Source organism: Rhinatrema bivittatum, chromosome 18, assembly GCF_901001135.1.
Source record: "Rhinatrema bivittatum chromosome 18, aRhiBiv1.1, whole genome shotgun sequence".
In the NCBI taxonomy this organism is placed as follows: domain Eukaryota; kingdom Metazoa; phylum Chordata; class Amphibia; order Gymnophiona; family Rhinatrematidae; genus Rhinatrema; species Rhinatrema bivittatum.
Window position 1 is genome coordinate 21,469,364 of NC_042632.1, and position 15,384 is coordinate 21,484,747.

The 15,384-nt window shown below is 44.5% G+C and overlaps 1 long non-coding RNA gene across 1 annotated transcript in view; it reads left to right on the plus strand.

Moving 5' to 3' along the window:
* Positions 1–3,425: 3,425 nt before the first annotated feature.
* The window catches only part of LOC115079874, a 170,096-nt gene continuing 158,137 nt past the window's right edge, over positions 3,426–15,384 (plus strand). The window contains exon 1 of the long non-coding RNA XR_003853424.1: positions 3,426–3,530. This is a non-coding gene — a long non-coding RNA (uncharacterized LOC115079874). The remainder of the gene's footprint in view (positions 3,531–15,384) is intronic.

Below are 15,384 nucleotides of genomic sequence, written 5' to 3' on the forward strand. Positions count from 1 at the left end.
CACAGGATTAAGCCTTGGTTGATTCAGACTGTGGTTGATTAACCTTTATTAATAAACTAGTTTCTAAAAGAGATAATCTCCAAGGCTTTGAGGGAGCAAGACTACATTGTAAATGAAAGTTGGGTTTGCTTTTTTAAATGCCTCATATTTGTTATGGGAGTCTCTGTTTAGTGGACCCTTGGGCCGACCTGCTGGAGACTGGGAAAGGTGGTCAATGTCTCTAATGAATAGCAGGCCGGGAGGCAGATCTTCAGGCAGGAAGTAGATGCTCTTCACCCTGGAAGCTGGTACTCCCCCGGGAGGAGCCCGTAGGGGCCCGGCCACTGGGACTTAGGCGGGTTGTGGATCAGGACAGGTAACTGGAACCAGACTAGGACAGTAGCAACACTGTAACTGGGCTCGGGTACTGGAACCAGGCAAGAACTGTAGCAAAACTCGGGTACTAGAACCAGGCAGGAACTGTAGCAGGATTCGGGTACTGGAACCAGGCAGGAACTGTAGCAGGATTCGGGTACTAGAACCAGGCAGGAACTGTAGCAGGATTCGGGTACTGGAACCAGGCAGGAACTGTAGCAAGACTCGGGAACTGGAACCAGGCAGGAACTGTAGCAGGCAAGCAGGAACCAACCAGGTACTGTAGCAGGCAGGCAGGAACCAAAGCAGGTACTGTAGCAGGCAAGCAGGAACCAACCAGGTACTGTAGCAGGCAAGCAGGAACCAACCAGGTACTGTAGCAGGCAGGCAGGAACCAAGCAGGTACTGTAGCAGGAGCGGAGCGACGAAGCAAGGTGAATCACTCCGGGGCACAGTGCAACGGGAAACCGGGAGGCTAACCCGTTGCTAGGCAAAGACTGGATGGCCGCGGCTGGCTTATGAAGGCCGTGGCGTCTGACGTCAGAAGTTGGGCGGAGTCACCACTGGCGGGAAACGGCCTAGAAAAGCGCCCAAGTGGCGCGCTCGTGCCCCTAGGAGCCGGGCGTCCATGGGAGACCTCGCAGCGGTGCAGCCCCAGCGGGGCTGCCGCCAAACAGGCCGCAAACCAAGCCTCTGGAAGCGGGAGCAGGTCTGGGAGCCTGGAGATAAGGGCCTGGCCGCGGTGCTCGCGGCCAGAACCACAACAATATTTGTTCTGTTTGATTGCCATAAGAAATTGGTCATACAACTTGGAATATAGTAAGTGGACTACACAGTGGGGCAGAGTTTAAAAACGTACGCGCACGCGCGTACTTTTGCTTGCGCAACCAGCGCAAACAAAAGTACGCCGGATTTTAAAAGCTACGCGCGGTTATGCACATATTTTTTAAAATCCGGGGGTCGGCACACACAAGGCTGCGCAAAATCAGCAGCCTGCGCACGCTGAGCCGCGCAGCCTGCCTCCGTTCCCTTCGAGGCCGCTCCGAAATCGGAGCGGCCTCGGAGGGAACTTATTTTTTTGTCCCCCCACCTTTCCCTCCCTTCCCCTATCTAACCCACCCCCCAGCCCTAACTAAATCCCCTTCCCCTACCTTATTTCGTTGAGTTACGCCTCCCAAGTTACGCCTCCCAAGTTACGCTCCCTTCCACGACACAGGCCGCTGTGCCCAAGCACTCAGCTCCGCCCCTGGACCGCCGTCACACCCCTGGACACGCCTCCGGACACACCCCGACCACCGCGTCACTCCGACACGCCCCCGGACTTACGCGCATCCTGGGGCTTTGCGCGCGCCGGCGGCCTATGCAAAATAGGCGCGCAGGCATGCAAGTGCCCTGCGCGCGTAAATCCAGGAGGATTTACGCGCGCAGGGCTTTTAAAATCTACCCCAGTGTGTTTTGAACTAAACTAAACTAACTATAACGGATATGCTTGTAAATAAAGAAGCAAAGTAACTTTTGTAATTTTAGATGAATGATTCTTCTGGCTATATCAAATGATGTTACTGGTTTTCAGTTTTAACTATGATTTTTTTCAGGCATTTTGCTTACACAATCGAAAATATTTTTCCTTTAAAAACTACACTAGATCAAATGAAAAGTAATATAGCTGTAATTAAATATACATAGTTCTATGAATATATGTACCATACGCATGGAGAATAGCATAACTGTTATTCAATTATACGGGGCACAGAATATTGAGTCTGTACATTGCTGAATATATCGTGAATTGCTACATAAATGTTTTATATTCAGTTAACATTGATAAATAAGAATAATAATTTCTTATGTTAAAAAATAGAAACCAAGGTCCTGCATTTCTTGTAAAAGGTATGTAAATAGCCCTTATGTTGTGGGTTTTTTTTTTTTCAGCAGGAACTCTTGGAATAGAACAACACTTTATCAATCTTATTACAGTCATCATGACCCTCACTGTCCTTTTATGGATATTTAGTAGGGATGTGCAGACAAAAAGTTTATGTTCATAAGTCCATAAGTCGAAAAGGGGGGTCAATTTCGGTCAATATGGACATATGGAGAATTCCAAAAGTTGAGTCTATGTCCATACGTGCACCGGTTCCCTAAATAAAAATTTAAACCCCTCACCCTCCTTAATCCCCCCCCCCAAGACTTACCAAAATTCCCTGGTGGTCCAGCGGGGAGTCAGGAAGCCATTCCTCTATTCCTTTGCGAGGAGCACGTGACGTCCGCGTCACGTCGGAGTGACGCGGCCGTCACGTGGTCCACTGCGGTTCCGCTCCCGGACCCCTCGTTGGACACAAACGGAACTTTTGGCCAGCTTGGGGAGGTCAGGAGGCCCCCCTCGCAAAGGAATAGAGGAATGGCTTCCTGACTCCCCGCTGGACCACCAGGGAGTTTTGGTAAGTCTTGGGGGGGATTAAGGAGGGTGAGGGGTTTAAATTTTTATTTAGGATCAACGATCGCGATTTCCAACATATTCAACATAGCTATGTTGAATAAGTTGGAAATCCGATCGTTTTCGCCTCATCACTTTTTTAAGTTAAAAAAAATAAATAAGTAGCGTTTTACATATAAGTTCAAAACGAATGCACACCCCTAATATTTAGGATCATTGTCTTGATGTCAGCAACATCTGGGAGAGGCCAAAGGAATTGTTCAAGCATGTTCCAGCTGTGACCTGGTGTTAGAGTGGACAATACATTGAAATCATCAGCTCAGTGTGCTCCTGCAGCAAAAAAAAAAAAAAAAAGAAAACAGAATGTTAGGAATTATTAGGACAGAAATGATGAATAAAACAGAGAATGTCATAATGCCTCTGTATCACTCCATGGTGAGACCGCATCTTGAATACTGTGCACAGTTCTTATCACTGCTGCAGAAATAGGCAGGGTGAGAATTGGCACCACAAACAACCAGCACTGCAGGCAGAATGCACAGCAGGGAACCTGTGGCTGAAACAGTGGGGGGTGGAACCCAGCTTCCTTGTATACCAGAGCTGGGATGACATCATCAGTCAGTGCCCACAGGAAATGCTGGCTGCCTGGTCTAATAAAGGGCTTCAGGAAGTGCAGCTGGTTTCAGCCAGGCCCCAAGATGCAGCACGCTGCAGGAAGCTACACCAGGAGTGTCTGAAAGTAAGAGGCATTATAATTTACTTTGTCAACTGGTTGAAAATGTTGAGATAGAGTTTATGCTGAAAACATAGAGCTGATGTATCTTTTCAGCAAGGATATGGACATTCCCTTGTCTGCTTTGACAGAATGTTTGAATGAAAGCAATTATTGGTTGAGACAGACTGGAATAACATTGAATCTGGCTAAAACTGAAGCCTTATGGGGGTAGGTCATGCCTTGCCCAGTTGTGAGTGTGTAAGAAATGTAAGGCTCCAAATGGACTCCTACCTGACTTTCTGTTCTCATTTAAATTTGGTTTTATGATCAGTATTTTTATAATTTGTGTCTTGTGAGGCATTTGAAATAGATCACATCAAAAGATTTTCAGAGTATTCTGCAGGCATTTGCTTTAGCAGCAGTTGATTATTGTAAGTCCTTGTATTCTGACCTGCCATATTGCTGGATGAAAGTTTTTTTTTGCAGATAATGCAAACTGCTGCAGCTTGGATGGTTACCTCAAGTAATTTGAGGGATGGTATCAGGTTGGTGCTGAAGCAATTGTACTGGTTACCAGGTTTAAGGTAATGACTGGCCCCTCTATGTGGACTGTTTTACAGAGTTATCCTAATAAATCACTAAGATCCTCTCTGATAAGTGCCTGTTACCTGCTTCTTCTAAATGTGTTGCCTGCTTGCAAGAGACAAGCAAGCATGTTTTCTGGGAAGTCTGCTGCCATGCTTTGGAATCCTTTGCCTTTAGAGTTAAAAAAAAAAAAAAAAGGAAGGATTTTAAATGTTTTTGTAAAAATGTGATAGCCTGGCTATTTCACCAAGTGCTTGAGGAGCCTGAGTTGGTTTTATTGTATGACAGGTCTCTACTCCATTGAGTGTATTCTGTGCTGTTATGCATGTAAGCTGTACAAGTTATATTTTGATCCACTGAGGATGGTTTGATTGTGGTAGGAGGAATATGAAAATTTCCAGTAAATAAATAAGATACAGATAAACTATGATTTACAGTGGAGAAAAGTGCATATTGAAGTTAAAGAGAATAATAATTCAAGAGTTAGAGAAGGTTGATAGGTATTTCAGGGTAATAAACAGGACAACCTTGCTTCTTCCGCAAGGCACATTTTTACTTTCTCCTCCTTCCCAAAGTGCATTGAGAAGGATCATTTCCTTCCCAAATAGAACATCAGGTCTTTGCACGGCTAGGAAGATGTGTTCTCCTCTCTACCAATGCTAGGAAAGAATGCACAAAAATCTCTACCCTACACAATACAGAATTTATATGGGGGTTGAAAGAAATGTGAGGGGAATTTGGAAAAAGTGGCCACCTGGACAGGAAACCATATCTTCCATCATGATCATATCATCAGCCTCATAAGGGGGCTAAGGAATAAAGTCTATCACAAACTTTAAAGGGATAATTTTCCAAGGGCCTGCTGCAGGTAAGCTGGTGTTTTACTTGCATAAGAGGATGCATGTGGGATGGAGTCCATAGGATAGAGTCTTGGTGGCATTGGGATGTATATGAATGCTTTTAGATTAAAAGCAAATACATTCTCTTGACAGAATTACACGCATCAAAAAGCAGGTTGTCATTGTGTGCACATAATTATACCAGGGTAATTTTCAAAGTAGACTTGTGTGTATAAATTAGTTTGGAAAATTGCTTTGACATATACAATATTTGCTAGCTAATTTATGCACGATGTTACAGAATTAATCTCTTGGAGGTCAATATTCAAAAGGCATTCTAACACATAACTCACAAGTTATCCATCTAAACGGCAACCTTTGCCATCTTCAGCCACTTAGCTGTTTAAATTATAGCCAAATAAGTCACTAGCTGGCTATGATTTAGCAGGATTTTAAAGAGGCATTCTGGGGGCATTTCTGGGAGGGGTTTAGTTATCCAGTTAAGGGGGTTATTTTCTAAAACTTTATTGTTTGCGTTAGGGCCCTAACGCACATGATAAGGCCATATCGCATGCGAAAAGGGCCTTTTCGCATTTGATATAATGCAAATTAGGGGGAGGGCAGAAGTCGGGGAGAGGAGGAGTCAGGGCGGGCAGGGGGTGGAGTCAGCAGTGGCTTCACTGCCGGCGATAATGTCACTAACATTATCATCGGCAGTAGCGCGCAGAATAGCACAGACTTTCACGGGTGCACTATTCGGTGCGAAAGCCGCCAGCCGGCGCACTGATGTGGTGCGAAGGCTGTGGGCTTTCACAGGCCTGCCTGCCCCCCCATTTTTGCAGATTTTGAAATATATCTGGTAAAAGCCAGATAAATTTAGACCCGCTTCACAGGAGGTACCCATCTAGAACTGGAAGTGTAAACTGCATGTAGTTTATTCTTCTAGCATGGCTTATGACCGAAGCTGCACTGGACCTCACCAGGTGCGTGTAAATACCTACCCTGTTCCTGGCAGGGATTTTTAGAGTTCAGGGGAATGGGAGCAGTGGTGGAGTGTGGTGCTGAATATTAAGGTTTGGAGGGGCAGGGGGATAAAGTGGAAGGGCCCAGCAGCAGCTTTTTAAATAATGTGAGACCTGGGGAAGGGGATAGAGGGGGGGAGGGGTAACCCGTGGACCCGGAATACCTTTACATTTAAAAGGGATTAGGAGGCGAGGGTTGAACAGCCCAACAGGGCTTGTATAAAGGAAAGAAGAAAATCGGGTCTTAGGCCTGTTAGTTCGTTATTTATTTTTCACAGTACCTCTTACCTTTATATCTCTTGGATATCCATTCAAGTTGGAAGTTATCCAGCCTTAACCAGCTATATTGAAACATAGCCAATTAGGTTTTTTATTTGTCCATATGTGGTTGGAAAACTTTAGGCAAGTTATATTCAGATGGATGATTATCTCACTGAATATACAGAAGATGTCATCTGGCTAACTTTAGATGAATAACTTCTCCACTTATTGAATATTAAACTCCTTAGAAGTGAGCAGAAGTATAAAGTCTGCAAGTATATTCTACCTTCAGAGTTTGTTAGTTTTCAAAGAGAAAAAGTTACCTTTGTAAAAAGTGCATGCAAAGACAGTGGCACATGAGGGAGGAACCTGGAGGGGGGGTGGGGCAAAGACCCCAGGTGCTGGGCTTTAGTGTGGCATAGCAGGAGTCCGTAGTGGTGTAACCATCACCTTTGCTCAGGCCCACCCAATTTTTTTCTGTTTTGCCATGGGCCCAATGGCAAACAGACAGGCAGTGCCATAGTGAGGCCAAACAGAGTGCCTGGTGATGGATTCAGCAAGCAGCATCGCCACCAATATGAACTAATCTGGTGTTGGTGAGGAGGCAGGCTCAGTAGCTGCATGGCAGAAAGGGGAGTCCTCTTGCCCAGGGCTGAAGCTGAAGATCAGATGAGACCAAAACACAGCCACGGGAGGTTATTGTTGCATTCGTGCCTGTTCTTGCCCTCGCTCCACCTTCTCTACCTCTGAGGCGACTCCCTTCAGGTCTGATGGACAGTTGCTGCCGCAGCTTCTCCTCACCGTTTCTCCCCAGAGTCCCTGGGCCGGCCTGACACTGCGGATCCACCATGTTCCTGATGATGTAGGGTGCGCGCGCTCCGAAGTTTGTACCAGTGAGGGCGCGAACCTCGGGGGCGTCCCCCAGTAGTGATGTCATCCACTTCCAACATAAAAGATCTTTGCTTACACTTACGAATCGAGTTAGCAAGGGATTGATTGCGGGGATCATCTCGACCTGCTTCATTCTCCGCTGCTCTGCCTCTGAACTTACCAGGGGTAACCGCTCCTTGGGGGCCCCGCTCTCTCCTCTTGTTTTCAGATTGCTAATATGGGATCCGATACTCGCTCCTCGAGGGCCTACGTCCCTGAATGCTCAGAAGACTCCCTATTGCCTGGAAGCAATCGCAGACGTGAACATTGTGAGTTTCTATTTCAGTTTGCATATAGGAACCGGTACTCGCTCCTCGAGGGCCCATGTTCCTAGAACTCTGAAGATTCTCTTCTGTCTAAGACGTTATTGCAGGTACGGAGATCATGAGTTATTACAGATTGCATATAGGAACCGGTACTCGCTCCTCGAGGGCCCATGTTCCTAGAACTCTGAAGATTCTCTTCTGTCTAAGACGTTATTGCAGGTACGGAGATCATGAGTTATTACAGATTGCAGATAGGAACCGGTACTCGCTCCTCGAGGGCCAATGTTTCTAAAACCCTCAGACTCTCTTCTATTTCAGAAGTTAGTTCATATACAGATATTGTGAAATTCTTATTTCAGTCTGCATATAGGAACCAGTACTCGCCTAGAGGCTCCTGTTCCTGAATATACTAACTATTCCTTATTGCCTAGAAAGTCACCATTGCTCTCTCAGAGCTGTCCCTGGAACCAGGTACTTGCTCCTCATCTCTCTCGGGCTACTGAGCCTTCTTATTAATCTATGTAAGTGTATCATCTACTTCTGGTTATGTATCCAGCATATCCTGTCTGCTCACTATCTGAGTCTCTCTCTACAGCTCAGCAAAACCTGGAGATAGCAGTTCCAGGATCTGAAGGACTTCAGCCCTGCTGGGCACATCAGCTCACTACTGCCACCTCTGGTGGTTCTACTACCTGTCTAATAAAGAACTGTCTGTATCTGCCTCCATAATACAGCCTAGTTGGTGGTACCTCTCATGATGTCCTCCTGGGGGCGCTGTCATCTGCCATCAGCCCAAGGATTCACCATTCTACATTAGAGTGCTCATCTCTCACCCTTCAAGAGTTGAGTAAAACATACTGCTACCATGCAGTCTACTCTCAACTGTTGCTGTCCACTCCCCTCTGGGGAGCAACTCCATAACAGCTACAACAGATTGATACTCTGCAGTCCTAAACCTATAACAGATTGCTAACCCTACTGAGTCACTAACAGATTTGCTAGTTCCTCTCCCCTGGGGGAGCAAAGCTCAACAGGATTGCTAGCTCCTTCCCTTGGGGAGGAGCATACCCTAGAAAACTGCCAACTCCTAGCAGAAACTCTAACAGATTGCTAACTCTGCCTACGGAGTCTAACAGATTGTTAACTCCGCCCTCCTGGTGGTGTGATCGACAACTGAATGCTAACTCCTCGCTTCTTGAGGAGTAAAGCGTAACAGCTCGCTAGCTCTGCCCTCCTGGTGGGGTGATCGCTAACAGTTATCAGCCAGTGTTGGTGCAACGCGATCAGCAATAGCAGGCCTTCCTCTCATTGCAAGTGCTCATTGCATTTCTCCTGCTGCCTGTTACTGCCACAAAAAGACATCTGATTATTTCAAGGAGAAACATGAGACCATTGGGTAACACACAGCACTTACAAAAAGATATCATAATGCTCAAACCATTAACATGCCCTTTCCTCTCTGATACGATAGGAATGGGAGAGGAGAAAAAGGCACAGGCCGTATGAGTTTAGTGATGTGTATGTGTGTGGGGGAAGACTTCAACCTGAGGTTCAATTTTGGGGGTGAGGTAGGGAAGGGGATCATTGAAGAAGAGAAACAGGGCCTACCCAAGTCTTCAATGCTACTTCCAAGCGTATCCAAAGTCTCCCCAGGCCCTTCCAACCTATGCCAAGATTCCAGGGCCTGGGCCTAACCAGCTGCGCTAAGCCAAGCACAGCCAGGGCCTCCTTGTCCCCTCTATAAACACACAAACTTCTGTTTTTTTGCCTGCACTGAGTAGCTATTCAATACAGACACACAAACACCCTAAATAATGTACCCCAATAGTTTTACTTCTCCCCAATACTTTTAAGTTTAAAAATTTCCCCAAGTTGTACTTGGTGATTCTTTTCAGCCACCAGCTCCCACTGGACCCAGATCATTGAGTAAAAGAAAGATACTGATGCAACCAGCTAGAACCACTCCGCTAGGGTCTCTTCCATGCAAGTCGAAGAACTAGATGACTAACAGGCAAAGCAGCTTTGTATAACACTCTGCAGAAGCTGGATACCAGTCCATGTGGTCTCCCCAGGTTCTGCTGGGGGGACATGGGGGATCCCGAGGTAGATATGAACAATATCTATTGGAATGCCATAACATATAGCCAGACTATGAAATACACAGCAGACAAGCACTTCCTCTGTTACTCTGGGTGGCATATATAGTAAAGCTCTACCCATTTTATCCAAGCAGCAAAATCTACTTTTGAAAATTCTGAAAGTGCATTCATTGACACCGTGGGTAGAATATAAGGTCTTGTTGTACCTTGTCTCTTTTGGCATATTCAGAATAGCAACAGGTGTGAGAACCCAGATCCTGCACCCATATCCCAAATCTCCTGCTGCAAAGGGAGAATGGCTGCATCAGTCACACCACTGTGACTTTCTTATCTCACTGCAAACCCACAGCATACTATAAGACACTAGAAGCTAAGCTATGGCTTGGTGTGAGCCATAAAATGCTATTTTCAAACCTTAAGTCAATGCTACCTTTCACTGTAACACTGTGTACACTATATGGTATGTTAGATCTTAATGGATGGAAAAATGCATCTGGGGTGCATACAAAGTGTGTTTGTCACTCACAAGCAAGCAATCTCTACCTCTTTTTAGCACTATTTATTTTATTTATTTATTTATTTTCCATTTTTATATACCGATGTTCTTGTATGAAATACAAATCACTCCGGTTTACATAAAACAGTGGAATGCCCAAAAAAGGGGAGGGGCTTTACATAGAACAATAGAACAAAGTACAAATTAAACATAGTATAGTATAATTACGTTTGAACTCAAAATCATAGTACAGTTAAAGTCATAAAAGGATAACTCCAAGAGGTATCCCATAATTGAGTTTATCAAAGCATCTGGGCTGCATTAAATGTCTGGGAAGGCTTGGCGGAAAAGCCAGGTTTTTAACTTTTTTTTTTTTTTTTTTTTTAACTCCTGATGACTTGGTTCAAGTCTTAGATCTGGGGGGAGCGCGTTCCATTGGTGGGGGCCTGCTGAAGATAGTGCTCGTTTGCTCAATGATGATTTTACCGGCGGGGCACACAGTGTGCCTTTGTATGCGTTTCTAATTGGTCTGGAAGATGTATGAGGTTGAAGTTGCATAACACTAAATCTATAGATCTCAGCTCCCACATGTCATTTCAGAGTGGCATGAACCTCGTTGTATGTTTGTTCATGTCTCTGACTGTCCTGCAGTTTGTTAGACATGACACACTGAATAGGATTGGCCAAAATTGCACATCCCACAGCTTCTATTGAACCCATGTACCCCTGTGATGGTGAAAGAAACTGTGGATGACATTGTGGCTGTGTGAGCAGCAGCACTGTAGGCAGGATACCGATATGGACACAGCTGATGGCCGACCGAGCACTAACTGGGCACACCTGACTTGGGAGTCCCTGCACTGTGTGCCCAAAAAGGATTGGGTAGGCAAGTGACATTTCAACTGCTCCAAGAGAGAGTGTTTAAGTTGAAAGTCTGTAGTGCTCAGTACACACTTACCTTAGTGGAAAGTGCTTTGTATGGATACATAACAGCAGACCTCTGCAGCATGGAGAGAGAAATGTGGGCCCTGGCATATGACAAGTTGACCTAACTATGCAAGCCACTTGTCATGTAACTGATGTTATCACATCCTTGACAGCCCCCGTGTCACTACTGTTTTGCTATAAACGCATAGCTGGAGAGGCATGATCGAAAGAAGCACCACTTGATCAGTTCGGAGTTAACAGTCTGCTTGGAATTAGCAATCTGTTTGTTATTTAGGAGAGTTGTGGGTGGATCCTTGGACCGGTGGCAGATGACCACACCCCACTTGGGAAGATCCCGAGAGGGACCACAGGTCAGGCTCAGAGTATGGAGACAGACACACACTAGTTCTTTTATTAGACAGTATACTGAACCACCAGAGGTGGCAGCAGTGAGCTGAATTGCCCGACTGGGCTGTAGTCCCTCAGATACTGGAACAGTGATCCCTGGAGGCTGAGCTGTAGAGAAACTGAAATATAGTGAGTAGGCAGGGTATGCAGAGTTCATGTAATGAACCAGATGGTAACACTCACACAATTTCTCATAGAAGCCCAGGAGCTGGAATGTATAGGCCCTCGAGGAGCGAGTACCTGGTTCCAGGGAAAGCTCTGAGAGAGTGATGGTAACTCACTGATGTAGCTGGCAGTGATGACTTCCAGGCAGAAGAGAATACAGAGCAAGTCTGGGAACGAGGGCCCTCGAGGAGCGAGTACCGGTTCCAGACTGTCACCTGAAAAACAAAGGAGAGAGCGAGGCCGCCGAGGAGCGGGTACCCCTAGTAAGTCCGAGGAGGCAAAGTAGCTTAGGTAGACTAACCCTTGCTAATTCGATGTGTTAGCAAATTCTAAGACCTTATATATCTGTCGCGGGCGATGTCATCTTCGGAAGACGCCCCCGAGGTTCGCACCATCGCCGGTACTTCAGTCGGGACTGCGCCACGCGCGCGCACCTAGGCCTCCAAGAAACATGGCGGTTTGCAACGTCCAGCCGGTCCATGGACGCCGGAGGACTTCAGCAGAAGAACGCTGCGGCAGCCAATCTTCCTGCAGACGAAGAGGGAGGCGCCAAAGAGGTAAGGAGGGCGGAGAAAGGGCATCGGGAACCGACGGACACAACACCACTCTCACCTATGAGCTAACTATCACCTTAGAGGCAGTGTTCAACTTGTTCAAACAGGCCAGATAGCCTAAGTATAAAGGTATTGTGCGCAGCTCTTGCGTATCTGGTGACCACACTGAGGATGTGCAGTCAAGTGTCACAGAGGAGATGGTGAAAGCTGTTCATATAGTTGGGATTAAAAAGTCCCATTTTTAGCCATGTAGACTAGGGAAAGCTATTGCTTATCCCTAGTTATAAGCAAGAAGGATTGGATCTGTTCTTTGGGATCCTGCCAGTTACTTCTGACCTGGATGGTCGCTGTCTGAAACATAAGAAATGCCATGCTGGGTCAGACCATCAAGCTCTGACAGTGGCCAATCCAGGTATCAGGTACATAGCAGATCCCATAAAGTAGATCTCATTCGTCTTACTCCCAGGGATAGTGAGAGTTTTCTTTAGTCTACCTGGCTAATAATGTGTTATGGCCTCTTCCTCCAGGAACTTCTCCAACCTCCTTTTAAACCCCACTATGCATTTTGCCTTGATCATGTCCTCTGGCAACAGATTCCACAGCTTGATAGTGCACTGAGTAAGAAGGAACTTTCTGCGATCTGTTTTGAATCTGCTGGTTGTTTCCTGGAGTGTCCCCTTATTTTAGTATAATTTGAAAGGGTAAATAGCCATCCTTTATTTACCTATTCCTCCCCAATCATGAGTTTATAAGCTTCTATTATGTCCCTTCTCAGCCATCTCTTTTCCAAGTTGAATATCCCTAAACTTGTGTAGTCTCTCATCATAGGAGAGATGTTCCATCCCCATTATCATTTTTTGTTGCCCTCCTAGACGGACCTTTAGTCTGACCCAGTATGGCATTTCTTGAGACATTTTCACAATGCACATACTTCCTGGGTAACAATGGTTGAAGTTTCAGACCATGGCTTGTACTGCTGCTGTCCAAAAATTCAAGGCAATCTTTAGGCTGCTGTTACCCAGGTAAGTACCTTTTTAGGTGACCTGCTGAAAACTGATCTCTTAAATGCAGAACTTCTGACTACGACATATAACTGAGCACTATTGATAACTCTGCCCATTCTACGGAAATGGTAAAATAATATATTTATACTGTTTTTTAAATTGACCTTCAAATAAATATTTAAATATATGAACATTGTACCATAGTTCAAGCATCACATTCATAGCTTTATTGAAAAAAATGATTAATGCAGTGGGCACTAGAATCTCTGTTGCATACATGAAAGTACAAACGATACTGCTTCCTGGCTGACATTTTATTTTGTTGAATAATTTGGCACAAATTGCAGAGCTGCAAATGTTCATGACAGAAGAGCTGGCCCAATCATGCTGTGACCCCATATGTTGACTTGTCATTCTAACAAGTCCAAGTCTGAGTTCTTGCAGGAAGGATGGCACCACCTCATTACTGATAGCCCACAATGCTATTAATGATAGCTGCCAAATGTGCCCATTTTGTCTAATTTTAACAACATCCACTTCTGATGCCGCGCAGATATTGCTACTAAGAGATTACTCTTGTGCTCACTTTCAAAGGCCACAGAAGGCAAGAAACTTTTACTGTGCTACTTGACAAGACATTGGGAAGACAAGTTTTTAAAACATGTTCTTCAAAGACTTTACTACAACAATTACTACAGCTCATTTGCCTGCAAATGTGTTCTCTGTTGTTAATCAGTCAGTCATTAACCTTAGCAATTTCAATGTGTTGTCACTATGCATTTTAAGTAGGTGAATAAAACAAACATCAGGCAGCACTTTTCTTACTTGAAGATATTGTACAGGTACATGCAGAAAGGCTGTCCTTGGTATGAACTATACAGAGGTGCATAGTGACTTACCATGTTTTAGAGAATGAAACCACAAATCCGTTTAGCTGTTGGAGTTTCTAACAGCTTCCTTTGCATATCAGTCACCAGCAAACTGCATTGGTGTCAATAAATTGTGTGTTCAATGCTTCAGGAACAGGTAACCGTTCAAAGCCCTCTCCTACAACTCCCTTCCTTGCGGAAGGGAGTTGTAGGAGAGGGCTTTGAAAGAAATACTTCATGGAGGAACTAGGAAGTAGGGCTTTCCGATATAGAGCACCCACAGAATTCTGTGGAATTAGCACCTGAACTTAACCTGCATAGAAACTGAAAGGAGGTGGAGTCTTTTTAATTATTTTCAGCTTTTGATTAGTTTTGTAGCATTCTGATAGCAATGACAGTAGTAGTGGAAGCAGACATATGAATAATGTATGTGCCGTATGTGTGATGGTAGTGATTAAGATGTATTTATTCTGGGGAATGAATTGATGATGTTATATAGTGGAAATGATGTCTTATTGTTTGTATTATAATTGTATTGCTATCTTTATTATATTTATTTTATTGTCACTCGCTTTGAACATTTACTTGCATAGAGTAAGAAATGTAAATAAATAATAATATTCAAGATATAAATCCACCTGTATAATACCTTGTCAATCCTGCAAACCATTCTGAATTGCAAAACTAGACATTATTTCTTTGAAGTAAAAGATCTCTATTGGCCCACCTACCCTGTTTGAAAGATCGTTTTAAGGTTTTTGATGGATAGCCCCTAGCCTGAAATGATGGTACATTTCTATAGCCCTCTGTTTATATTATTTCTAAGCCTAAGAAATTGGCCCACTGGAAGATTCTATCTCAAGTTCATGGGATGACAACTAGTATAATGTAGAAAAGAGTTCCTGTTGGGTTTCCTGAAGATAGAAAATTGAAATCCCTCCTCCTCATATCGAATAATGATATCTAAAAAATTTTCTTCAGAATCACTATCATTGGCAGAGAAATATAAATTGGAGTCTTGTAAATTCAACCAATCTAGAAAAGTCTCTAAACCATCTTGTGGACCAGACCATAGTAATAGTCTACCATCAATATATATTTTCCACAATATGATGTTGTCCTTGAAAGGGCAGATGGATCAAACCTAATCTTCAAAATCCCCTACATACAAATTGTCAATGTCCAGGGCAATTGTGTACCCCATTGCTACCCCTTTAATCTGTTGGAAAAAGGCTTGATCAAAACTGAAGAAATTCTTCTTCATTGCAATGGTAATAAGACCAACAAGAAAATGAGTAGGAACCTGAATCAGTTTGGTCCTCTTTTCTAAAAATAAATAGCTGGGCGATCTCAATGGGCCCTGTCTTGGGGAATATTAGTATAAAGGAAGGCAACATCAAGTCATCATAAGTAGATTAGAGATAGGTATCTCTAAATGTAAAAATGTGTACTG